The sequence below is a fragment of the Lygodium microphyllum genome, chromosome 27 (genome assembly GCF_053477565.2).
Source record: "Lygodium microphyllum isolate KBCC chromosome 27, Lygodium_microphyllum_v1.1.10, whole genome shotgun sequence".
Taxonomy (NCBI): Eukaryota; Viridiplantae; Streptophyta; class Polypodiopsida; order Schizaeales; family Lygodiaceae; genus Lygodium; species Lygodium microphyllum.
Window position 1 is genome coordinate 127,770,162 of NC_141161.1, and position 26,206 is coordinate 127,796,367.

Below are 26,206 nucleotides of genomic sequence, written 5' to 3' on the forward strand. Positions count from 1 at the left end.
ATTGTTTGCTATGATTTTTATCAGTTTATGCTCAGAAAATCAGAAAATCATAAGTGTTATGGCTGAAATTGATGGTATAAAACCCGTAAAACACGCGTTTAAGGGGTAAAATGGGGGTTTTTTTGCAAAATAAAGGGAAAATATGAGACATAACATCAATAAAACTTGAAATTTTGCTATTAAGAACCTAAGGGCCACATCCCACAATTAATTCTAATTTTTAGTCATTTTTTATTGAATAAAATAGATAAAAAATATCGAAAAATGGTGAAAAATGGGTTTTAAATGGGAGAAACTTAGGAAATGATAAAATAAAAATTCCAAAAAATTGCATAAGTGTTTGTGCAATGTATAATGAAGGTAGAGCATGAGGTTGGCCTCGGTTTACCTTCGTTTCTATGTTTTTGTCCGTGTTTATTGCTTTCTCTATAAAGAAATACACATAAAATCACTCTTATATCTATCAACGAATGCAAAACATTAAATGGTAGGGTGAGAGGGGAGTTTGAGCATCAAAATATAATCTTAAATCTGATTTATGTGTTGCATCATGGCTATAGGATGTGGTTTTAAAATAAAGAGAAAGGCAACATGAGCATAAGGCTTGGTGTCTCTCCTCGTTTCAATACATAAACGCTAGTATGGAAATCATGGAAATATTGGTTTCGCACGGAACACAATGCTGATTTTCTTTTGTTTGTGTACTAAACCATTCACATTATGCACTATGCATGGTTCATGGTATCAAAGGAAAATCTCCTGGACTGCATAGCAATTGTTTTTTAAGGACTTTGACCCGTGATTGAGAGTGCGAGGTTATCCCTTGCCGTAGGATAGAGGGGCGGTTTCCTAAGGGACTGTTAAGTGAGGAAGCATGGTATATCTCCTGGAAATACGAGAAATATAAAAGAGAGGAGTTTGTGTTCGTTTGTGTTATTTGTTTAGCAACACATCAAAGGGCCAATCCCTGCGATGTAGGAGAGCTGCAGTGGAGCTGCGGTGTTTCTACCGAGAGGTTGCCTCCATATGTGTGTGATCGTGGCATTGCCAATCTGTAAGGGTTCTTCCTCTGAGGAGCTTAAGGGAACCATTGGACTATGAACTATAAATGCATGAATTAAGCTTTAGGGCAGTTTGTCCTTTAGCATTAGATTGACGCTCCTAGTCTGTGAGGCCGTGAGGGTGTTTGTGTGTCATAAGCATGAGGTCCGGCTAGTGCCATAGCTAGTGCCGTCCCATTTCAGGTCCCATCAGTGGTGAGTCTGCTAGGAGCTACCTATAAGTGGTGGTTCTCGAATCTAGGGTTTCAAGGGACCCTAAATTATCTATAAAATGGGGTTTATTCAAGGATGGAAAAACTTGGCTTTCCCACACAAAACTTACGAATGGACTTAGTTAGTTATGTAGAGCATGAGTCCTCTGCAGAAGATAATTTATGTGATGAAAAGAGTAGCCCATTAGTGGTTACCCCATCCTCTAATACGATGGCATAGGCTGAGGTTTGCCTTGGTGTGGTCTCTACCCAAGAGAAATCATGTTTAACCATCCATCAACCTAGAGGGCATGAAACAAGCATGTTGGAAACTAGGGTAGTTATGGCATCAACAAGTTATCATGCTAAAGCCATGATGCCATGGGAAAGTGATGATATACGATGGAATATGCTTGTGGTTGAAACATCCCATGTAATGGGCCACCATGATGACATAGTAGGCATCACAAGGATGTTAGAAGTCCTAGCTGTTAAGGGAAAACCGTTGCTTAAAAGGCACGGTTTCCAAGTTTTAAGAAGTGGTAATGATAAATCTGCTTTAGATAAGGACCAAAAGCTCTTATATAAACCCATTATGGACTTTCCTTTTAAAGGGAAAGGTATGGAAGACCCTCTAAGAGGGGATCAAAAGGACATGTTGAAATTTATAGGACTCCCTAGACCACTCAGTGAGTTGGCTGAAAGGGATGTCAATAAGGGTAATAACCTCCCTACACCGAAAAGGATGGGGATGGAAGAGGTTAAAGATCCTAAGAGGCTGGACCCAGATCATGATGAATATGAAGATTTTAATGACCCGGTGTTGATCCCAAAAGGGAGGACTGAATGTCCTCCTCTTTATAGGGATCTCCCAGTGTTTTATGGGTTGCCAAATGAGGATCCAATGATTCATTTAAGAGAATATGACCTAACTTGCATTGCAAGTGCGTTTGACGATATATATCGGATGCTTGTATTCCCAAGTACCCTAAAGGGAGAGGCAAGGAAATGGTACTGGAGCCTCCCAAGAGGGTCGATCAGATAATTTGAGGAGTCTTGTGATAGATTTCTAGATGAGTATGAAAATCAGCTCCCTATGATTCAGGTCTTAGGGCAGCTTATGCAGTTTAGACAGGAGTCTTATCTTTCTGTTAAAGAGTATGCTAGAGCCTTTGATAGTACTCTTAGGCTTTGGCCAAGAAGAGCTAGTGCACTACTAGATGATGTGCTATGTGAGCTCTTTCTGAATGACTTAGAGATTAATATGCAAATCCAAGTGGAACTGTGGAATCCTAAGTCGTTAAGGGAAGCAAAACTGCATGCCATTGATTATGAGGGTCATATTCAGAGATGTTGGGAAAACTTTTGGAGTTTTCCCCGCTCAGTACAAGTGCATCCTAGCTTCCAACAATTTCTGCAAGAAGACAACTCACTTGTTGATACCAAGGCAACCTATGAGGGGAACCTTGGTGGCCAAAATCTCAAAGCAAAAAATGGCTATCCTATGAGTAGTAATGACATGCCTCTCAGTGAACAGGTGCCAAGCATGTAAATCCCATTAGGGCTTGCAACACTTCCACGAGGGATAGTTGTAATGGCAACATGGATAGAACCAACGGGCCTACGAGTGTTGATAAGCATTCTGTGTGTGGTTCTAATTTTGTTGCTAGTAAGGCTCTTAAGAGACCTTTGGTGTCGGAATCATGCTTCCGGGTGGATGTTGTTCCCTTCAGTGAAAGCATGGTTCTTATGGAAAACAATTTGCAGTGTGGACGTAAACAAGTAAATACATCTTTTGTAAAGAGGATGCAAAATGTTAAAAGTCCACCTGTGCTTCACAAAGGTCATAAGGATGTGAGGACATTTGGCCATAGGGATAAGTTTGCATTGAGTTCGTTAGACCAGTGCAGCAAATTGAGGGAATGCAAGAATATTAAGGAAAATGTGGGATGGGTTTGGAGACCCAAAATCTCCAAAAGTGTGGCAGGAGTGTTGGATGCAAGGCCAAGGTGTTGAGATATCGAGCTCCACTCGTGATACACCAGGGTGACCGTTGTGTATTTATGTCACCGACTTGTCAGTTGCAGACGCGGTTGGTACACCGCCCATGAATAATAGCTACATGATAGCTATCCTTATCTACTCTAGTTCATGGCTTGGTTAGTATGCCACCTTAGTTAGTTGAGTTTGGTTTGAGACCCATATATAGGGTTCTTCTATTTCTTTGTATGAGAGTTCTTTTGGCTTACACAACTAAGAAGAGAAAAACAGTTTTCAGCCTCCACCCTTGTGTGTCTTCCCCCATTGTGCAAGCAAGAAAGCTACAAGTGAGACTCCTTCCTTCTCTCCCACAATCTTGACATGGTATCAGAGCCTTGTTCGTGGGAAGGAGCTCAAGAAAGCAAGCCAAGCTTGCGGTGTTCTGGTAAGAGGAGCAGTGTTGCTTTCATTTTCTGTTTTGGGAGCAGATCTCTGCAGGTAGCACAGCCGGAAATTGTAGGAGTGCATTGTCTCAGGTTGAGACGCCCTTCGCTGTAAGGCCTAGTTTTATGCTGTGCAGCCACTGTTCTACAGGTCGGTGAATAGTTACTGTAAAAATTGCATTGTATGCTTGTGCGCAGAGACATTGGGAGTTACAGAATCATCCCTGTTGCCTGTTGATGCAAAATCGTCACTAGGAAGTGACTGTGTGGTCAAATACCACTTTCGCCAGTTTTGCAGATTTGCCCTTGTGAGGGTGAAGCTGTGTTTTTTGCAGTGACAGAATTTTTTGCAGTATTCTGTAATGGCATCTGATTCTCTCTCACAAATTGTCACTGAAAAGCTTGACAAGAACAACTTCCAAGCATGAAAGTTTAGAATGATGAATTTCCTTATGGGAAAAGGATATTGGGAATTTGTTGCAGGAAATGAAGAAGAACCAGTTCTTCCTGATGTTCCCAATCAATAGCAAATGCAGGCATTTAAAGCATGGCATGAGAGAGCCAGAAAAGTTATGTACTAGCTGTCTATCAGCATTTCAGACTCTATGATTGTGCATATTCAGGATGCAAGTACGCCAAAGGAGGCATGGGATACTCTGTCAAAGATGTATAGCACAAATACGCAAGCCAGAAAAATGCAGCTCAAGCAAGAGTTGCACAATGTGTAAAGAGAAAGTATGAGCATCAATGACTACCACATGAAGGTGAAGAAGATTGCAGATGCACTTACTTCCATTGGGTCGGCAGTGGAAGATGATGATTTAGTCTCAGTGACCTTGAATGGTCTAGGAAAGGATTATGCACAGTTCCGAACATCCATTTCCGTCCGTGAAATATTTCCTGATTTTGAGGAGTTGATTGCTCTTCTAATTTCTGAGGAGCAGAGAAATGGTGGTGCATCTTCTTCAGGAGGAACTTCAAAAGAAGCTGTCTTCTACTCAAATGCTGGAAGAGGTAGAGGCAGAGGTAGAGAAGGCCGATTTGGAGGCCGTGGCAGAAATCAGAATATACAGCAAACTCAAGAAAACCAGTCCTATGGAGGAGGACATGGTAGCTCTAGAGGCAGGGGGAGCCAAAGAGGTCGTGGTGGATGGCAAAGAGGTCAAAATGCAAACAGTAACGTTGAATGCTACTACTGTGGTAAAATGGGTCATATGGCTAAAGACTGCTATAAAAAGCAGAATGACATCATGAATGGAAAACTGCAACAAGGGAATTATGCATCTTCTAGTAGACAGGGTGATGACAGAAATGAGCATTTGTTCATGGTGCAGCACATGAACAATTCTGTGACAAGTGCAGAAGAAAGCAATGATGTATGGTATGTTGACTCAGGTGCATCAAACCACATGACAGGTCATGCAGAATGGATGGAGGATGCAAGGAAAATGGAAAAACCAGGATTTGTGGAGACTGGTGATGATACTGCACATCCGATTGTGCAGATTGGAAAAATTCCTTTGTCTATGCAGGATGGGAAAAAGAAATACCTGTCTGATGTATTTCATGTCCCGAATATCACCAAGAATCTGGTTTCTGTTGGTCAAATGGTTGAACAGGGCTTGCAGGTCAGATTTAATCCTCATGGATGCTTTGTTGAGGATATGAAAAATAAAGGTCGCTTGATAGCAAAAGGAAAGAAGAAGGGCAGAATGTTTACGTTGGATGCAGACATGTCTGAATTGAGTGCAGCAATGTTTGCACATGGGACCGGTGTAGTTGCAGATATTGATATCTGGCATAAACGCATTGGTCATGTTAATGTACAGCGACTTAAATCAATGCAGGCCCAAAATATTGTTGCAGGATTGCCTAGATTCAAGGTTGTAGAAATGCATAAGGTATGTGAAGCCTGTCAGTTTGGAAAACAGGCAAGGAAACCATTTCCTAGACATGTTCAAGAGAGTAAGAAGCCATTGGAATTAATCCACTCTGATGTGTGGAGTACTAAAGCTGCATCTCTTGGAGGCTGTCATTATTTTGTCACTTTTATTGATGACTAGAGCAGAAAAGTTTGGGTGTATTTTATGAAGAAGAAAAGTGAAGTGTTTGGGCATTTCAAAACTCTTAAAGCTATGGTTGAAAAAGAAACAGGTCTGCAAATAAAATGCCTAAGGTCAGATGGAGGGGGAGAGTACCTCTCAAATGAGTTTGCAAGGTTCCTGCAGGAGCATGGCATAAAGCAGCAATATTCATGCAGTCATACCCCACAGCAAAATGGAATTGCAGAAAGAAAAAACAGACATATTGGAGAGGTGTCTCGTGCCATGCTCAATGAAAAAGACTTGCCAGATTTTTATTGGGCTGAAGCAGTTGCTACAGCAGTCTATATAATGAACAGGACTCCCACTGCAGCAATACATGGGATGACTCCAGAGGAGAGGTATACTGGTAGGAAACCAGATATTTCTCATTTGAAAATTTTTGGTTGCATTGCCTATGTACATGTGCCAGATGAGTTGAGATCCAAGTTGGATCCAAAAGCTGAGAAGTGCATCTTTATTGGTTACTCTCTGCAGCAAAAAGGGTATAGATGCTATAACCCTTCTACTCGTAAGTTTACAATGAGCAGAGATGTTGTTTTTGATGAGATGAGTAGCTGGTATAAACCAGTAAATGTGATTGATGATGTAGATGCACAAAATGGTAATGCTGCACAGAATTCACAGCAGCAGTCACAAAATATTAGTGGACCTGGAGCGTCCTCTAGCAGTGGTTCACATTCTTCGCCATGGACAGGCAGATTGAGATCAGGAGAATCTTCTCAAAGTAATGCAGATAGTGGTATGCAGGTATCACGAAAAGGAAAAGAGAAGGTTGATCAGCCCATGTTTGATGTGAATGCAGGTCACTCTTATGTGGATGGTGAATCCAGTGGCTCAAAACAGAGCATTGATGATGAGTTGGGTATTCCTTCTATTGTTACACCTGGAGTAAGGAAGACCAGGGATGTTTTGAGAGCACCTGGGAGTGAACCCACTTTGCGCAGGTCTACCAGAGTTAGGTATCCTGTGGATAGGCTGAAATATGATGGATTTACAGCCATTCACTATGCATATATGGTCAAAGTGATACAGGAACCAGAACCCACTTCTTTTGAGCAAGCCATGGGAAAAGAAAAATGGGAGAAAGCCATGGATGAAGAAATGGATGCCTTGGAAGCAAATGCTACATGGGAATTGGTACCTTTGCCTAAAGGTAAGAATGCAATTGGCTGTAAGTGGGCTTATAAGGTGAAGCACAATGTTGATGGTTCTGTGAACAGATACAAGGCAAGATTAGTAGTCAAGGGGTATGCACAAACATATGGCATTGACTATGAAGAAACATTCAGTCCGGTTGCAAGGATGGCAACCGTAAGAGCAGTCATTGCTATGGCTGCGTCAAAGGGATGGTCTTTACATCAGATGGATGTAAAGAATGCCTTCTTGCATGGTGATTTGCAAGAAGAGGTCTATATGGAGCAGCCACCAGGTTATGTGCATGATGTTCATCCTGAGTTTGTTTGTAGGTTGAAGAAAGCCTTGTATGGCTTGAAGCAAGCACCTAGAGCATGGTCTGACAAGATAGGACAGTATCTTGTCACTATTGGCTTTCAAATTTCCAAGGCAGATTTCTCACTTTATGTGAGAAAAACAGAGAAAGGTATTATGCTGCTTGTCATTTATGTTGATGATTTGATTATGACAGGTGACAGTGATGAAGATATCCTTCATGTGAAAATGCTATTGAAGCAGAAGTTTGAGATGAAGGATTTGGGAGAGCTGCGTTATTTCTTGGGCATTGAGGTGATTAGATCACCAAGTGGGATACAGCTCTTGCAGAGGCAGTATGGATTGGACATGCTGTCCAAATATGGGATGACAGGCTGTAAGCCTATTTCAGTTCCTTTGGAGCAGAATGTGAAGCTGAGCGCAGATGTAGGTGAGCTTCTGGAAGACCCTACTATGTACAGACGCATAGTAGGAAGTTTGATTTATATGACTATTACCAGGCCAGATTTGAGCTATGCTATTGGATTGGTAAGTCAGTTTATGCAGGCTCCAAGGAAACCGCATTTGGATGCGGCTAGACGCATATTCAGGTATGTGAAGTCCACATTGCAGTATGGACTATTTTATGAGACTGGGGTTCAGATACAGTTGCATGGATACACTGATGCTGATTGGGCTGGTAGCATTTCTGATAGACGATCTACCAGTGGATATGTGTTCTCTTTCGGGAGTGCTGCAATCACTTGGAGCAGCAAGAAACAGCCTACAGTTGCCTTGTCGAGCACAGAGGCCGAGTACAGGGGTGCAGCAATGGCTGCATATGAGGTAGCTTGGTTGCATAAGCTACTTTATGATATGCATCAGCCTACAGATGGGCCAGTTGTCATTTATTGTGACAACATGAGCAGTATACATTTGGCAAATAACCCAGTCTATCATGCTAGAACAAAGCACATTGAGGTGCATTATCACTATGTGTGGGAGAGGGTTTTACTAGGTCTTATTGATCTAGTTTATGTCAGCACAGAGGATCAAGTAGCTGACATATTCACGAAGGCATTGGGCGCAGAGAAGCTGCCCAAGTTCAGAGACCTGCTTGGTGTGCAGGAATTGGGATTGAGCTCGAGGGGGAGTGTTGAGATATCGAGCTCCACTCGTGATACGCCAGGGTGACCGTTGTGTATTTATGTCACCGACTTGTCAGTTGCAGACGCGGTTGGTACACCGCCCATGAATAATAGTTACATGATAGCTATCCTTATCTACTCTAGTTCGTGGCTTGGTTAGTATGCCACCTTAGTTAGTTGAGTTTGGTTTGAGACCCATATATAGAGTTCTTCTATTTCTTTGTATGAGAGTTCTTTTCACTTACACAACTAAGAAGAGAAAAACAGTTTTCAGCCTCCACCCTTGTGTGTCTTCTCCCATTGTGCAAGCAAGAAAGCTACAAGTGAGACTCCTTCCTTCTCTCCCACAATCTTGACACAAGGATCCCATCCCGATATATTTTATCGAACCCCCAAGAGGATAAGACTGGATATACATCTGAAAATATACACTGCCTTGGGATACACCCATATGATGTGCCTAGGCTTGAAGCTCTACCTAGTTTGGGTCGTAGCACTGATTTATGTGAAAACCCAAATAGAGGAGGTTCGAATGGGTACAAAGCTATGATTCTTTCTCCCAAAGGAGCCACTCAGCCGCTTGAACGATCAGTTTATTTGGATTACAATGAATGTAGGACATGCGAGCCCACTGAGACCGTTCATTCAGCTCATAGTGCCCAAGAAAGGATCGGCCTTATTGATGAGTTATTTGTGGAAAGGCTTGGACTTGTAGCTCTACAAAAAAAACCTAAGATAAAAAGATACAAGATCAAGCTTTTAGCCAACTTGCATGAGTAGCATGGGGCTAGTCGACCTATGATGTGCTATCCTTGGCACCCTGGGTACTCTGTTAGGGTGTGATCTATATGCCAAGGACATCTGTATTATGTGGACTAAAATGACCTATCTAGTTTTAAGCTAGGAAGGCTAGTTGCTTTGGATATTACGTCCAGATTTCGTTAGGCCAAGCGGGCCGATCAGTTTTTGTAGTGAACTGCTTTATTTCATTAGGCCAAGAGGGCCGCCTTTGTTGCGCGGAAGCTTCTCATGGCCCTATCCATGTGATATCTCTCCTTTACGAGTATCGTGTTTTTATGCTATATGTGTCTGTGTACTTGTTGGGGATCAAAGTCCAAGGCATGAAGTCCTAGGTTTAGGTTAGGTCTGTCTGAGGGAGGCCTGAGTAGTCATTGCCTCCTGTAAAGACATTGTCAGACATTGAAAGACTTGTTTTAGAAGGTAGTCCTGGTGACCCTGTCCTGCTAGCCTGTTAGGCAGCTGTTCTAGGGGTTCTTGTTAGTTGTGAGGCAGTTAGAGAAGCCTGCCAAAAGGGAAAAATGATGATGATAGAGACGAAAAGAAACCTTGAATATCTCAAAGAAAATAAATATATACAAAGGTGTGTAAAAAGAGGTTCTAACCCCCTATAGAACTAGAAAAGAAAACAAAGGAAAATTTATAAGCAGTTGATCATCGTCTTGCGAGGGCCTGGTAGGTTCCTGGGGACGAGTCATAGCCGATGCCTTGTCTTCCTAGGGGTGGCGTCTTACTGGAAAAAGAAGAAAGTAATGAAGGTTGGAGCAAAAATAAAAGTGAGCGTCAGAAAAGGATTAAGTGTCGCCTTGCGAGGGCTTGGTAGGTTCTTGGGTACCAAGACAGGACCGAAGGCCGATGCCCTGTTCTCCTTGGGTCACTACGCTCAGCTCCCTCCTTTTTACATGCCCGAGTATGGAAACATAAAAACCCTAAAAGAAGAAATATGCTGAAAGCAAATACTTCTTGATCAGGCTATAGGAGTTCTCGCCTAGTAGGAGCTCCAGGTTATGTTATCCTTGGTTAGGTAGGTAGTTCAGATAGCCACTTAGGGCAACCTCTTTGATAGTTCTTTTTAGTTTGGCCGTGTTGGAGCAGTCGGTTAGTGACTAGCTTCGGACCTTCTATCAGATTATGCTAGGCCTACTCCTTGTGGATTTCATGCCTTGGTTTTGTCAGGGGGTGGGTGAGCATTGTGCTGTGTTTTAATATGTATCTATTTTGTATCAGCTTGATGCTTCCTTTGGTTGTTTTGTGTATATCTGTTGTGGGATTCGACGGGCTGAGTCACCCTATCACGTGGTCGCCAATGAGAGAGGAATTTTGAGTCCGGGATGTGCCTAAAATTTGCCAAAAAATCCGAAATTTAGGGGAAAAATATTCAACATCGAAGGCGGCGGCTCCAGCTAGGACGATTTTAAGCACCAAGTGAAAGACTTTTAAAAGGGGCTCGAGCGACACTTGTGGATTTTTGATAATATTTCAGACTACTATGCGGGTTTTCAAGAGTTGCTAGCCAATGCAGGATGTCAAGCCGAATGCCCGAGATTTTTCAGAGCTCAAATCAGAGCCAGGACGGTGAAATGGCCACAAAATGGTCAAGATATGAAAAGGTGGACACTTGGGAGGCCAAAATTGGGCATGCCTTTTGAGTTTGGACCCCACTCCCCCCCGGCATCCCCCCCCCCCCCCCCCCCCCCCCCCCCCCCCACCTTTAAAATTTTAAGCATACAAGATGAAAAAACATGGAGAGAGAAGATGAAGAAGGAGGAGATGGAGGTGCCAATATCACGCCCAAATTTTGCGCTCTCTCTCCTCTCTCTCATGATTGGGGGTTTGCATACAACCCATGAAATAGATCTTGGGCCTTGATTCCCCCCTGTGGGCCGAGCATATCACCGTTCTTCACCCATCCAATGGTGGCTTGAATGGAGAATTCTGATTCTAGTCTTTCTCTCTCCTCCCTCTCTCTCCCTTAAGGGGTTGTTCTTGTGTGCAAGAGGAAAATGAAGAATGGTGAAGGAAAGCTTGTCCGGATGAGACCGGATTGCTTCCGGATCAATGAAGACATGAAGATTGCTGATTTTGAAGGTGCTGGACATTGAATGAGGGCTGTGACGCAGTCCCGTACCAAGACCGAGATCCCGAGACATGAAGTCTAAGCGGTAATTCAATTTTTATGAAGAAAAAATGACTTTTTATGCTATTTGGTTGATGAAATATTGTTCCCATGGGCTGATTACGCATTATGATGTTTGCTATAATTTTTATCAGTTTGTGCTCAAAAAATCAGAAAATCATAAGTGTTATGGCTGAAATTGATGGTATAAAACCCGTAAAACACGCGTTTAAGGAGTAAAATGGGGGTTTTCTGCAAAATAAAGGGGAAATATGAGACATAGCATCAATAAAACCTGAAATTTTACTGTTAAGGAACCTAAGGGCCACAGCCCACAATTAATTCTAATTTTTAGTCATTTTTTATTGAATTAAATAGAGAAAAAATACCAAAAAATGGTGAAAAATGAGTTTTACATGGAAAAAATTTAGGAAATGATAAAAGGAAAATTCCAAAAAATTACATAAGTGTTTGTGCAATGTATAATGAAGGTAGAGCACGAGGTTGGCCTTGGTTTACCCTCGTTTCTATGTTTTTGTCCGTGTTTATCGCTTTCTCTATAAAGAAATACACATAAAATCACTCTTACACCTATCAACGAATGCAAAACATTAAACGGTAGGGTGAGAGGGGACTTTGAGCGTCAAAATATAATCTTAAATTTGATTTATGTGTTGCATCATGGCTATAGGACGTGGTTTTAAAATAAAGGGAAAGGCAGCATGAGCGTAAGGCTCGGTGTCTCTTCTCGTTTCAATACATAAACACTAGTATGGAAATCATGGAAAGATTGGTTTCGCATGGAATACAATGTTGACTTTCTTTTGTTTGTGCACTAAACCATTCGCATTATGCACTATGCATGGTTCATGGTATCAAAGGAAAATCTGCTGGAATGCGTAGCAATTGTTTCCTTAGGACTTTGACCCGCGATTGAGAGTGTGAGGTTATCCCTTGCCGTAGGATAGAGGGGCGGTTTCCTAAGGGACTGTTAAGTGAGGAAGGATGGTATATCTCCTGGAAATATGAGAAATATAAAAGAGAGGAGTTTGTGTTTGTTTGTGTTATTTGTTTAGCAACGCATCAAAGGGCCAATCCCTGCGATGTAGGAGAGCTGCAGTGGGGCCGTGGTGTTTTTACCAAGAGGTTGCCTCTATATGTGTGTGATCGTGGCATTGCCAATGTGTAAGGGTTCTCCCTCTGAGGAGTTTAAGGGAACCGTTGGACTATGAACTATAAACGCATGAGTTAAGCTTTAGGGCAGTTTGTCCTTTAGCATTAGATTGACGCTCTTGGTCCGCGAGGCCATGAGGGTGTTTGTGTGTCATGAGCATGAGGTGCGGCTAGTGCCATAGCCAATGTCGGCCCATTTCAGGTCCCATCAAGTGCCGAGCGAAGATTTCTAGACTCTCTTTCCAATGGACTGCTAAGACGTGTCCTGAAGGGGAACATGTGGACACGTTATAGTTGTGCATTGTAAGTCCGTGTTTTGGGTCAAAGAACCACCAATTTTGGCTTCATTGTATCCACAACTTGCTAAAATGACATGAATACCACCAATTTTGTCAAGATCCTCTTGAAATGTCTTCAATGGTAGTGAGGGTTAACTGTGGAAGCATAAAATTGGCACAACAACCAAGAACATACCTCCAATTACTTGTCATAATTGTTGACACCGTGTCCAGAACTAGAAAATGACTTACTAGTTGAATGTAACTACTACTTTGATACAGATGTAATGGAAGGATCCTAACTTCACCTAAATCTCAATGTAATGGAAGGGTCCTAACTTAGTCTAAATCCAACCAAAAAATGGTACAACAAGTAAACTACTTGTTAGAAATGGCAGGAACCCATAGCCTTACTATGCTAAGCTAGGAAAAATGAACAAGAAAATCAAAGTTTGATTGATGATAATGAGAAAATGTGTCTACAATAGCATTCTCTCAGTTATTTATAGTTCTCCTCCAACGTCTCTAGTTCCAATTATTTTCCTATTATTTACAAGGCTTTCATCCAACTTCAATACAAAGGTTTAAGGTCTATGGATCAATTTCCTACACTACATTGTGCTTTGACTTTTCTTTGACCTCCTTTGACTTTAGCCTTCAAAAAATAGTGTTAACATTATCCACCTCCAAGAGAGTTCCAATCCCATGGCTCATATGTCAAAGGTAGACACAAAATGCTAGAAACAATTGATGAAGAAGTAGTCATAATGGAGGAAAAATAAATACTCTTGTTGAAGAAAAATGCAAGGTAAGAGTGATGTGCCTATGGATAAAGAATTGGTACCAAAGAAGATGATGCTCTTGATGATGATGTAGATGTTCAAAAAGATGTGCTACTAGATGGAAGAAGGTAGTTTCATGATGGATTAGTGATGGTGATGTTGAAGAAGAGAAATGAATCATGGAATGAGAAGGGTGGAGAGGCTGATGGATCTTCAGTTTTTCAAATGGTCCTTCACAAAAATATTGCAAGCCAACTTGTACTCTCCCTAAGAGGTGTGTCTAACTTACAGGTGTAGTGATGTGTGCATGTGCAAGTGGAACTAAGACTGGGTTTATAACTCTAGGAAAAGCCTAAAGTGTTGTCCCATAATTGAAAAACCAGTTCATGAAAAGATATTGTGCAATGAGAAGCTCAAGGTGACACATCATTAGAGCAAGTTAGTGTGTCTTGCCCTTGATATGCCTTGAGACTATGTAGTGAGAGAAGGACTAGGGAGTTAGAGACGGAGCTAATTAACCCAAGCCACTGGATGCACCTAACTTAAGGACCCCTAGGTGGAGTGAAAATGGGAGTGCACCTAACTAACCTTGGAACTTTTTCTCTCTTTTCTCTTTCTCCTTTTTCTAAGTTTATTTTTTGAATGTTACAAAAGATTCACTCCTTAGGGTGTGGCTGCAAGGTGAGTGGACGACAACACCCTTCTTATGGTTGAATCTAATGAGATTTTACGAACTCCCTTTCTTGCTCCAATTGATATGCAATCTCTACATAGTTAATTGCTCCCCTTTTTCTCATAACCTCAACTTTCTACAACTTATCTCTAAGCCCCTTCATCTCCTTGGTTTTCTCTTCAATAATTTGGATCTCAAAGTCATGCAACCGTTGGGTTGAGTGCTTTAGAAACTCTTGATGAGTCGATCTCTCTACATCATAATTCTTTTGCATTTCCAATATCTCCTTAATAATTACTCTTTTTTTGTCCTATTTTAGCTCCTCACATAAGAGCTCTAATATGTCAAGACCAATTGAATTAGTGGAAGTCTCAATAGGTTGTTGCTATGCCTTATGGGTGTTGAGAGTAATATCCTTATTCTTCTTACCCTTTTTGAATGCATCAATCCTAGCTTGCATAGTGTGAAGAGCAGTCATAAACATAAAAAATATTAGGGATTTTAATAGTTTGCCCCTCAATGGTATTCCTTTTTCCTTTAACAAAATATTCATGTGAGTTTAACAACTTCTTCAGCAACTTTCTATGAGTTTGAGGCTTCCTTTCTTCTCATGTCTTCATTGTATGACTTTTATATGGCTATGGCCACACTCTCCTTTTTGTGTTGTGCATACTTTTGAGACTCCTTGATGGCTAAGTGATGCCCCTTGGGAAAATTTTATTTCTTACTCCTTGTCTCGCTCATCTTCTTGAGTGAATGCAAAATACTTGGCTCCCATTCTTCTCTTGGCCTTTTATTGCCACACAGCCCTCCTTACTTTCATTACCATCCCAATGGCATCTACATATAAGCAAAGGCAACCCTGTAACTCCATATCTATTGTCTATGTACACAATACAAAGGATGAACATAGCAAATGGGAAGGAACATTGTTCAATAATGATTCATGGATCTACACGCAACCTTCAGCAATAAGGCCTCATCGAGTTCGTCATCGTCGTGGTGGACTACAAAATCATTGGAATGGGAGAGTGCTTGGGTTTCAAGAGACTCAAGATGGTGGTCTTGTTGCATCAATTCACATGTGTATGGTGTGAAGGACTTGAAGCTACCTTTTGGGCCTACTCAACAAATTTTCCCCTCAAATTGCAAGTCACTACTTTTATGTTCTTAGCTTCTCATATATTTTTAAGGTTTGTACTTTTTCTCTCCTGTTAGACATATTCCCTTAAAATCTTATTGAGGAAGCTTGTCTGGGATATAAAGCTCTGTATTTGGATCTTGGTGAGACAATGATGATTGGAATGTCATTACAATATCTTTTACATCTCAAGATTTTCTTCTATAACTTCATATATATAGTGCCTACATCACTTGATTCATATGGTTCTCTTGAATTACTTCCTTGTCCACCTCTTAATTATTTGGAATGGGCCATTCCAAACGAGTGGATGCTTTAGACATTAAAAATAAAGATCATACAAGACATTCATAACTCCTTGAGATTCGTGAAAGCTTCAAGATCACTGGATCTTTCATGGTTTGTACCAATTCATATTTTTGCATATATCTTCAAAAGTACTAATGCGCATCAATATCCCTACATGTTCATTTGTAAAGGACACAATTGAGGAATTTCTTAATTCCAATTTGAAAAAAGGATGGAATGAGATGGATGGGGTGCAGAAAGGTGTCATCTTTTCATGTAGAGTGGTGGTCTCTAGTGTTACCTTTCATTACTTGATTGCACGTTCACCATTGTACATGTGCTTTTATTATCCAACATTGGATGAAGAAAGCATGCCAATGGATTCCCTTGGAGTCCACTAAAGACATAGGACAACCATTTGATATTCAAATTCATATGCCAAGTGGAATAATCGAGTCAAGTGATTATTAGAGTCTCCTAATTTTGTGGGAGTATCTTGTCTTGATGGGAAGCATTAGTGCACATAGAGATTCAACTTCTTTATTAATGGTAGAAAGATGAGCTTGTTTAATATTGGAAATTTCTTGTTTTGGTTGGGACATGGCATTTCAAATCTTATTTGTTTTTTTTTCTTTCAGATAAAAAAAAGAATGGAGAAGAATTATATGTTATTGAGTGCTTTGCAAAATTTGTATACAAAATAATGTATCAAATATTAACAATGGATATATCATGGGATTTTATTTGTTAATTCTTTATACATATTTTAGATTCTCTAACATTCTACATTTTAAATTGTTTTTTGATTTTATTTTTTAACTTTTTAAAACTATATTAAAGGAATTTAATGGATTTTTAAAAACTAAAACTTTAAGTCCATGGACACTAAAAACCATTCACTTGGTCTCATTTTCATTTTCCAACTCTCCAACCATTTCTTCTCTCCCAAGCACCCTTGCACTTGCCTCCTTCACCCCTTCTTCCGCGATGGATCACACTCTTAATAGCTTCATGCAATTTCTTCAAGGCACAAAATTTGCCAAAAGATCAGATCTTTACAATATATTTTGTCCCAATATCAAGTACTATGATATGGTATTGTGGTATGGTCCAAGCCTGCAATACCCTATCAAGTACATGAACACATACTTACGAGAATATATAATTGGGTTTGAGGATTCTGACAAGGAATGGATGCCATGCAATCTCCTATGGAGACATTTCGAAAATGACTAGGTCATTTTTGTGCAAATGTTACCCTCACCTACTTCAAGCACCTCACTCCTCGATAGGCCAATGCATATGGCTTTGATCAACAAGGCATTCACTATCTCTCATGGACTGTCAAAGGCCTATTGAAGGATGTCTTTGATCAAAGCCTTCACCAATGGACAATGCTAAAGAGGAAGCAGAGGCTGGAGAAGAAGTAAAAGCTCTAAACTTTATAGTCAACAGAGCTATAGTTGCTATGGATATCACCTTAAGAGATGGCTCAGGTGAGCAAGAGGCTGCACCCTCTACCATTAACACAGACTATCTTATAGAAAGCATGAGCAAAGTCTTTATCAATGATAAAGAATTAATGTTTCCCCATGATGTGGATAAATTTTTTGGAGTGAGGGAGAATGAGGTGTTGTCAATGTTGGCAATCACCAATGACTTCAATCTCAAGCATATGGTCTATTTTTTAGTGTTCAAATGTGATAAGATTGAAGGATTTTACAAACTAACATTACTTAATACTGGTGTGAATATTTTGAGAGTACAACAAATACAAAAAATACAATTAAAAATTTGTTGTTTGATGGGCCAAAGTGCTTAGTTTTGGCTCAAAAAGAACTACCATCTTGCCCATTCATGCACCATACCATCCAGGGCTTCTTGCATTGCCCAGATTACCTTTCTGAGTGCCATCCTGCCCATTCATGAATTGTACCATTGAGGGCTTCTTGCACTGCCTAGATCACCTTTCTGATGGCACTTTTAGGATTTTTGAGCCAAAACTAAGCACTCTGACCTATCAAAGCACAAATTTTTTACCAATAAAATTTTTAAAATTTCACTATACTGTGTCACTTGTATGATGCATACTAACTTGTCATTTGGCAAAGCAAAAAGGTTAACTAGACCATTGGCTTAATAATCAATTGCTTATTCTAATTAATCATTGAGTTTTCAATTGATGTTGCAAATTTAATCATTATACCGTCATGCACAAACACAAAATGAGACATTCGAGGCACAATGAAAAGCAAAGGTTTTTCTTTACATGTCAAAGTTCACAAAGTACATTACATTGCAGTGTGTTACAAAAACTCTAGGCCCTTGGCAACTCTACTCTCCCTCCCCTCTTATCCATCTAGCTAACTGCATGTCTCTCTGCATGATGGTCACCTACTTGGCATGGATCACGTATAGATATGTGTCCTCAAAAAAGGGTGACAAGGTACACTTTTGCAACTTCTTGGATAGCCTCCACCACAATCCCTTGCATGCAGAATTGATATTCATAAGAGTGAATCATTTCCTTCACTAAGCATGCAAATGGAAATTTCTTAATCAGTAGGTTTGTGCTCTTTTGGTGCTTATGAATACCCTAAGATACACTAAATGATAGTTTTTCCTCCACTTTAGCCTTTGCCATCAGACTCATCTGGCTAGACCTCCCCATGATTGTCGTTTTTGTGCTTGTTGGGCTTAGGGTTCGGGCTTTGGTGTAGGTTGCTTGTAGTTCTAGAGTGGGGAGGAGGGGTACCAAAGGAGGAGGATGAAGTTGTCTGGATCACTTTTTTTTAAGCTTGAGGCATTGCATGGGGTCCTTACCACCTATTGAGTTCCCCTCGGTTGCATGTCCACTAGCCTCGGGCCATTCTATCCTATCTCTTGCAGCTTATTGATATTGTCAATAATGTATCCCTCATCATCATTATTTCCATCTTCCTCATTGGTAGAGGTGTCATCCTCATTGTTCTCTTGCTTATTATTGTCAGTTTCCACATCCTCGCTTGCTTCTTCCTCTTTAGAAGAGTCTTCTTGCTCATGAGCTATTTTCAAAGTCTCTAAGGTTGATTGAGGGAGGGTCTTTTAGCCTTTGGATCGATGGGGGGGAGGACATGGAAATGACGAGGCTATGCTACTATTGGATTCATCCCATTGGCTAAAATTGGGGATCTCTTTTCCTTGCCATGCTACTATTGGCTATGCTACTATTGGATTCATCCCATTGGCTAAAATTGGGGATCTCTTTTCCTTGCCATGGAAGAGAAGCAAAAACTTGTCCTTGGCCTTGGCCTGGTAGTGGTTGTCATTGTGCAATTTTCTTGGTGTGGACCATGAGTTGGATTAGAAGAGAATACAACAATAGAAGTATGAAAGGGAAATGAACTAAAAGAGCTCTATTTATATGAAACCTAGTATTAGGGTTTAAGGGGGGTTCACATGTGATTTTACTTGTATGCCATTTTGACCCTTACATTTGCCTTGTCATGTGCCATGCTACATGTGTATTCAATGCAGACGTGTTGCACCACTTTTCCTTATTACGTGTGTGGATTTGTTGCATGAGATATTTAGCCAATGGGGTAGCCTTAGCATTCTCCAATGTGATGGAGCGACCATAGGTGCATCTATAAAATTGATCAAACATTTATACAATGTAGCTTTTCTTGATGCAACCACCTCCATGATAAGTGTTCTTAAAATATGTACCACAAGCCTAATAATGATACTTTTCCATATCTTGGGTGCTCCACATTTCCAAAGACCCATATTTCTCCAAAAATAATGATCCATGAGCATATAGTATGTGCAGTAAAGGTATGGAACATTGACATTAGATTTAGAGTGCCAACGTATCCAAATATTTAAGAATGTACAAGTAGTAGAGTTGAAGGTATACCATCTAGTGGGTAATGTTGGTTTCTCCCCATGCATTGACAACTAGCTGTGTAAAATCATTGACCATTGTATAAAATTCAACTTGAGTCAAACAATTTGTTGATGGTTTTAGCATTATATAAACTAGCTTATCAAAAGAATTCCAACTTAGACATTCTTAAGACTAGGGTCTCTTTTCAAATCTGTATTGCATTTGCATAAATCTTTCCACAAGTTCCACTTTAACTTTTATGGCTTTCCAGTTATATTGCTCAGGAATCTCTTCACCTTCATTTCACTCATTGATATTTTTTGTACTACATCATAAGTATGTTTCTGGCCCATTTTAATCTTTATCTTGCCTCCATGTATACCTAATGAATTTAATAGCTCCTCGAATTTTTGAATAGCTACTTCAGGTTTTTAGGGAGGCTTGATTGTGTATACATAATTGATATGCAACTTTGATAACTTTTCAAATATGTGCATCAGGCAATGCAAAGTGTAAAAATGGACATTCTCAATGTTAATTGGAAATATGGCTTTCCAATTCTTGTCAAGATGTGACCTATTTGGTGGTGCCTTTCTATTGCATGCAAATGCTCCATTGCTATTAGCTCAATGTGGAGTTAACAGAGTGGGGAAAGCATTTAAGTCTCTAGTGTGCATCCATTGTGCTTCCTCTACAGGATGGTTCTTAAATTTAACTAGATATCTAGAATATCTTCGGCCAGTTCTAGTGGCCATAAAGTCAGTGTCTATAATAGCTTCGGGTTCAAGTATTTCAATCTCTTCCTCTAACAAAGGTGGGTTTTCATAAACAGGGTGTACAGGTAATTGGCCTCTAAAGGGTCTTAATAAACTAATGTGAAACGTGTTGTGAATTTTCCAGTGAGGTGGTAATTCTAACTTGAATGCATTGTCATTAATTTTATGAATGATCCTAAATGGTCCATAGAATCTAGGGGCTAATTTCACAACTGGGTGTCTATCTATCTACACTTTTTAGTCTACGTTTTTCTATTCTCAACCAAACATAGTCATCAACTTTGAAATTCATTGCTTGTCTTTTCTTATTGGCTTGTTTGGTATATGATTGCTGGGCTTTAGCAATCATGTCTTTAACCTCATCAAAAATAGTGTTATGCATACTAGCAATATCATCAGCACTCGGAATTCTATTTGACAAAGATGCAATAGGTGTAGATAATCTATATCCATAAATCACTTCAAACGGTGCTTTCTTTGTAGATGTGTGTGGTGTATTGTTATATGCAAACTGCAATAAATGCAAATGTGTGTCCCATGTCTATGGTTTAGAAATAGTATATGCACGTAAAAGATCTAGAATAGTGCTATTAGTGGCTTCTATTTGTCCATTAGTTTCTGGATGAAATGCAGATGAGAAATCAATCTTTGTGCCAAGGTTAGCAAACAGAGTAATCCAAAAGTTGTTACAAAATCTAGAATCACGATCTGAAATAATAACTTTTGGCAATCCATGGTTAGTGAAAACAGTTTTCAAAAACAATTGTGTTGCTTGTGATGCTGTTAAAGTTTTCTTACATGGTATGAAATATGCTTGTTTACTAAATCTATCTACTACTGTCTAAATCATATCATGGTTAGATTTTGTATTAGGTAAACCAGTAATAAAATCCATAGAAATTTGTTCCCAAGGCTTAGATGGAATAGACAAAGGCATAAGTAATCCATATTGTTTACCATGATGTCTCTTAACTCTTTGACAAATCAAACATTCAGAAACAAAGTTAGATACATCAGTGTCCATATGTGGCCAATAAAAATCTTCAGTTAATGTACGTAAAGTAGATATGATACCTCTGTGACCTTTAAATGGGGGATAATGAATCTCATTCAAAACAAAAGATCGGAATGGAATTGTAACACACAATCTCTTTTCATAAAACATAAATCCATCATTATATGACAATGAATCAATAGGAATCAAATTATTTTGAACTAATTTATTCCAATCAGCATGAAAAGTAATATCCTGATGATAAGTATCTTTCATAGCAATCAAAGAATCAAAAGAGATAACAGAAATATTATGAATGGCAGGTCTTCTACTTAATGCATTAGCCACTACATTTTCTTTTTCGGGTTGGTATTGAATGATATGATGAAAACTTTGAATAAAGGAGGCCCATTTGATATGTCGGTCAGAGATTTGGGGTTGGCTAAGTAAATGTCTAATACTTTGCTGATCGGTCTTAATCGTAAATTCTGAACCCATTAAGTAGTGTTTCCACTGTCTTAATGCTTGTACAACTGCTAATAATTCTTTGTCATATGTGGAATATTTTAGTTCAAAGGGTTTCAGCTTACAACTAGAATAGGCTATAGGATGATTATCCTGCATAAGTATAGCTCCTATTCCTGATCCACTAGCATCGGTCACTACTAGAAAGAATGGTCTATTAAAATCAGGCAACTGTAGAACAGGGGCATGGGTTAATGCATGTTTCAATAAGTCAAAGGATTTCTGTTGATTTTCGGACCAATGATAGACAATTCCTTTCTTGAGAAGTTTAGTTAATGGTAAAGCAAGTAAGGAAAAATTACGTACAAACTTCCTATAGAAACTAGAAAGACGATGGAATGAGTGTAACTCATGCACGTTTTTAGGTACATGCCAATTCAATATTGCATCTATTTTCTTAGGGTCAACTTTAATTCCATCAGATGATACAATATGACCTAAATACTCAATTTCTGTTTTAAAGAATTCACTCTTTTCAGGATTTGCATACAATTGATTATCTTTTAATAACTGGAAAACCAATGACAAATGCTCATAATGTTCCTTCTCATTTTGACTAAACACCAAAATATCATCAAAGAAGACAATTACACAATACTGATATTTCAAAAATATACGGTTTATCATTCTACTAAACGTAGAAGGTGCATTAGTCAATCCAAATGGCATCACTAAAAATTCGTAATGACCAAACTGTGTCCTAAATGCAATCTTGAATATGTCATACTTATCTAGTCTCACCTGATGATAACCAGACTTAAGGTCTATTTTACTAAATATAGCAGATCCTTGCAGTTTGTCCATAAGGTCATCAACTCTAGGAATGGGATACCTATTCTTTACAGTGATCTTATTTAAAGCTCGATAGTCAATGCACATATGATAGGTATTATTCTTTTTCTTGACTAACAGAACAGGTGCACCAAATGGAGAACTACTAGGTCTAATCAATCCTCTATTTAGTTATTCCTCAACTTGACTCTGAATTTCTTTTTGCTCTATTTGGTTATGCCTATATGGTGCTTTGCAAGGTGGTTGTGTGCCAGGAATCAAATCTATCTTATGGTCTTCTGGACGTGAAGGAGGTAAACCAGGTGGTAGGTCTTCGGCAAAACAGTCCTTAAAATGTGCAAGAAATTCTTTATGCCTAGGATGCATATGATTTTCTTTTACTTGCAGTTCATTCACCCAAATGAGATAGGATTTACTACTCTTGCATAATGCACGTTTAGCTTGAGTATGCGAAAGCAGTGGAAAAACATTAGATGCATGCATACCATATAATGTAATAGATTTTCCTTGAAAGTTAATATTCATTGAATGTGTGGAATAATCTATATCTGAGTTATGCTGGTGATGCTAAGGCATACCTAAAATAATGTCACTCGACTGTAATGGAACAACTAGGAAATTTCTTCTTTCAGTGTATTGACCAATTTGAATCTCTAAGTCATGCACTTCCTGTGTACCATTATACCTAGTGCCTAAGAATGCTGCTTTGATGCGATAATGCGTAGGTACAGTCTGTAACTTCAATTCCTTTACTAATTTTGCTGAAATAAAATCATGAGTACTACCGTCATCATGCAAAATAATCTTTTCCTTTCCATGCACCAAACATTTCATAATCAATAAAGAATGTGGAGTTGGCATACCTGGTAAAGTATCCGAAGGAGCAGTAGTGTCATCCTCATCTTCTGTGAAATCAGGCATATCTTCATGTTTGTCTTCGTCCATTGCTCCAAGGTAGTTGATATGAGCAGGTGGCTTCTTCGAATGGCAATTTGCTGCTAGATGTCCAGGCTGGTGGCATTTATAGCATACTATTGACTTGGCTTTGGTTACATTGTTTGCAATGGCAGGAAGTCTAGGGACATTAGGGTTTAGTTGTGGAATAGGCTTGGAATTTTGATTGACATTGGATGGTAATGCAGGTGGTTTTCGCCAATTTTTACGGAAAGATGATGAAGAGAAACGACCTGAATTAAATCTTCTAAAGTTGGAATTGAATTGCTTAGATCCATAGTTACCATTGGCTTGGAATTGCTGTGGACGTCTATCTCTACCTCGTAGCTTGTCTTCAGTGTCGTGAGCTAGTGAAATTGCATCTTCAAGGATAGCAGGCTTGAACATGTTAACTTCAGCATAGTAATGCCCAAGGAGTCCAGACATATACTTGCACTTGTGTGTCGCTTCTGGTACGTCTTCAAGCATGCGTAGCTGGAGTAGTGCATTCCAAAAACGCTCTGTGTACTGAGGAATAGGCTCACGATCCCATTGCTAAAGAAGATCCCATTGCTTGATAGCTTTCTCATGAAATTGTGAAGGAAGGAAATTCTGCATGAACTTCTTCTTGAAATTCTCCCAAGTAGTGGGACAATCTATACTCTTGCGTACTAGAGTCCACCAAAGAGATGCTCTGTCCACTAAATGATTAGTGACACACTTGATTTTATCTTTTTCCGGATAGGTTTCCTCATGAAAGTAGTCGTCAAATTGACTAATAAATGCAAGAATAGTTTTTCCTTCTCGTATGCCATTGAAAGTACGGAATTTGAAACTTCTTTTACTTATCTTTGATTCCTTGCGGATGGTTTGAGCTTCAAGAGTTGCGTCAATGGTACGTCGGATAAGATCTTCAGCTTGAGGTTCTTCTTTGTCGGTAGACGCTCTTTGTAAATTTGCTAGTTGAACTTGCAATGCTTGCCTAGCCCTTCGTTCTTCATCCAATTGCATCATGATTAAGTCTAGCTTTTGCTCCATCGTAGGTTCAGGTAGGTCGCCTTCAGCTATTAAATCGTCCATATATGGTTCCGTCATCCTGCAAAACTCAAAAGACCTTTCTCACTCAAAATCTAGTTAGCGGGATGAGCGTAGCTCAAGTTTGGGAATACAAGGCTTATGTGTTTTTGGGTGTAGCTTTCACAATCTTCAAAAAATCTGTGTTTTATCCTTCTTCATATGCTGAAAATGCTTCAGCAAACCTGCGTATGGGTAGAGTACCTTCCAATGAACAACTTTGCAGTTCGGAGTTTCTGCGCAGGAATAGCCCTTCTAGGAGTTTTGAGCACAAGTCAGTTCTGACTCCAGTTGACTTGTCTGACTTGCAGAGTTGCAGACTTATGTGACTTGCAGAGTTGCAGACTTGCAGAACTTAGTCGATTTATCTGACTTGCAGAATTTAGACTTGAGAGACTTGCTGAATCTGAACTTTGCAGACTTGCAGTACTTGCTCTATCTGAGAGGCTTATATGACTTATGGCTTTAGTAACTAAGCTTTTAAGCTTAGTTGATAAAATTCGTGAAATCGTGGGGGGGGGGGGGCATTTTCTGACGCCGCCGAAAAATCCGCGACGTCTTCTGATACCTCGCGTGACGATTTCGAAGCTTTTAAGCTTCTTAAAGCTTATAAGCTTTAATACTAAGCTTATTAAAAGTAAAAGCTTTTAAGCTTGTGAGCTAATGAGTTTTATCTCACTGGTTTTTGACGACTTGTATGTGAGGATGTAGAGTGGTCCTCCGCCTCTGCAGACCGGTCCCTCGCGATCTGATGATGGAAACAAGGGTTCTTGATCGCCAGAAATCTGCCTGTATCGACAGTTCGCGACGAGATTAACCGTAGAGACCGATTGTTCCAGGAGCTCCGCCTTCGCACGAGATAGGTAGCGATTGGAAGATCTTGATCTCAGCTTTGCTATGATACCACTGGTGCGCAAATCGGATGCTGTACGCTCGCGTAGTGAATGCCGGAAGGTCCCCAAGAACAATAGAACTCTACTTTTTGCACAAATTACAAGGTAAAAAGCATGAACGAGAAGAGCAAGAGACCAATTGGGTACAATCTCCCCCCATGCCTTGTGTGAGTGCTCCATAAAGCATGTATTTTATGTATATTCATCTTCAAGCTCAAATAATAGCCCAAATTACAAAATAGCAAGCTTTTAGCTTTTGAGTTTGCTTTAACACAAAATAGGAATAAAGCTAATGGATGGTGCCCAAAGAGTCTGACACGCCCAATACAATGTCCAAATAGTAATAACATAATCGTGCGCCCATGCGCATACAAAATAATAATAAATAATCGATGTCTCAATAAATAGGCATGACAAAATATATGCGTGGCGCGTATCAAAATATAATCCATAAATCGAATACTCGCTATCCTCCAATGCTTTCCTCCGCCACCACTGCTGCTATCTCTACACATCAACTGAAGCATTCACAATCGTTAGTAAAATAATACAATTAAACTGACAAAGTGAATACCTAGTAGTCTTCAGCTACATAAATAAATCAACTGGTTAGAAATAAATCCTAACCTTAATTTATTACGAGTGCGCACTCAAAACTCATAAACATTTATTAATTTAATATGCATTTTGCGGAATCACTCGCTATGGAATCACCCATGTGCACACTAAATTAATGAAACGCCCGA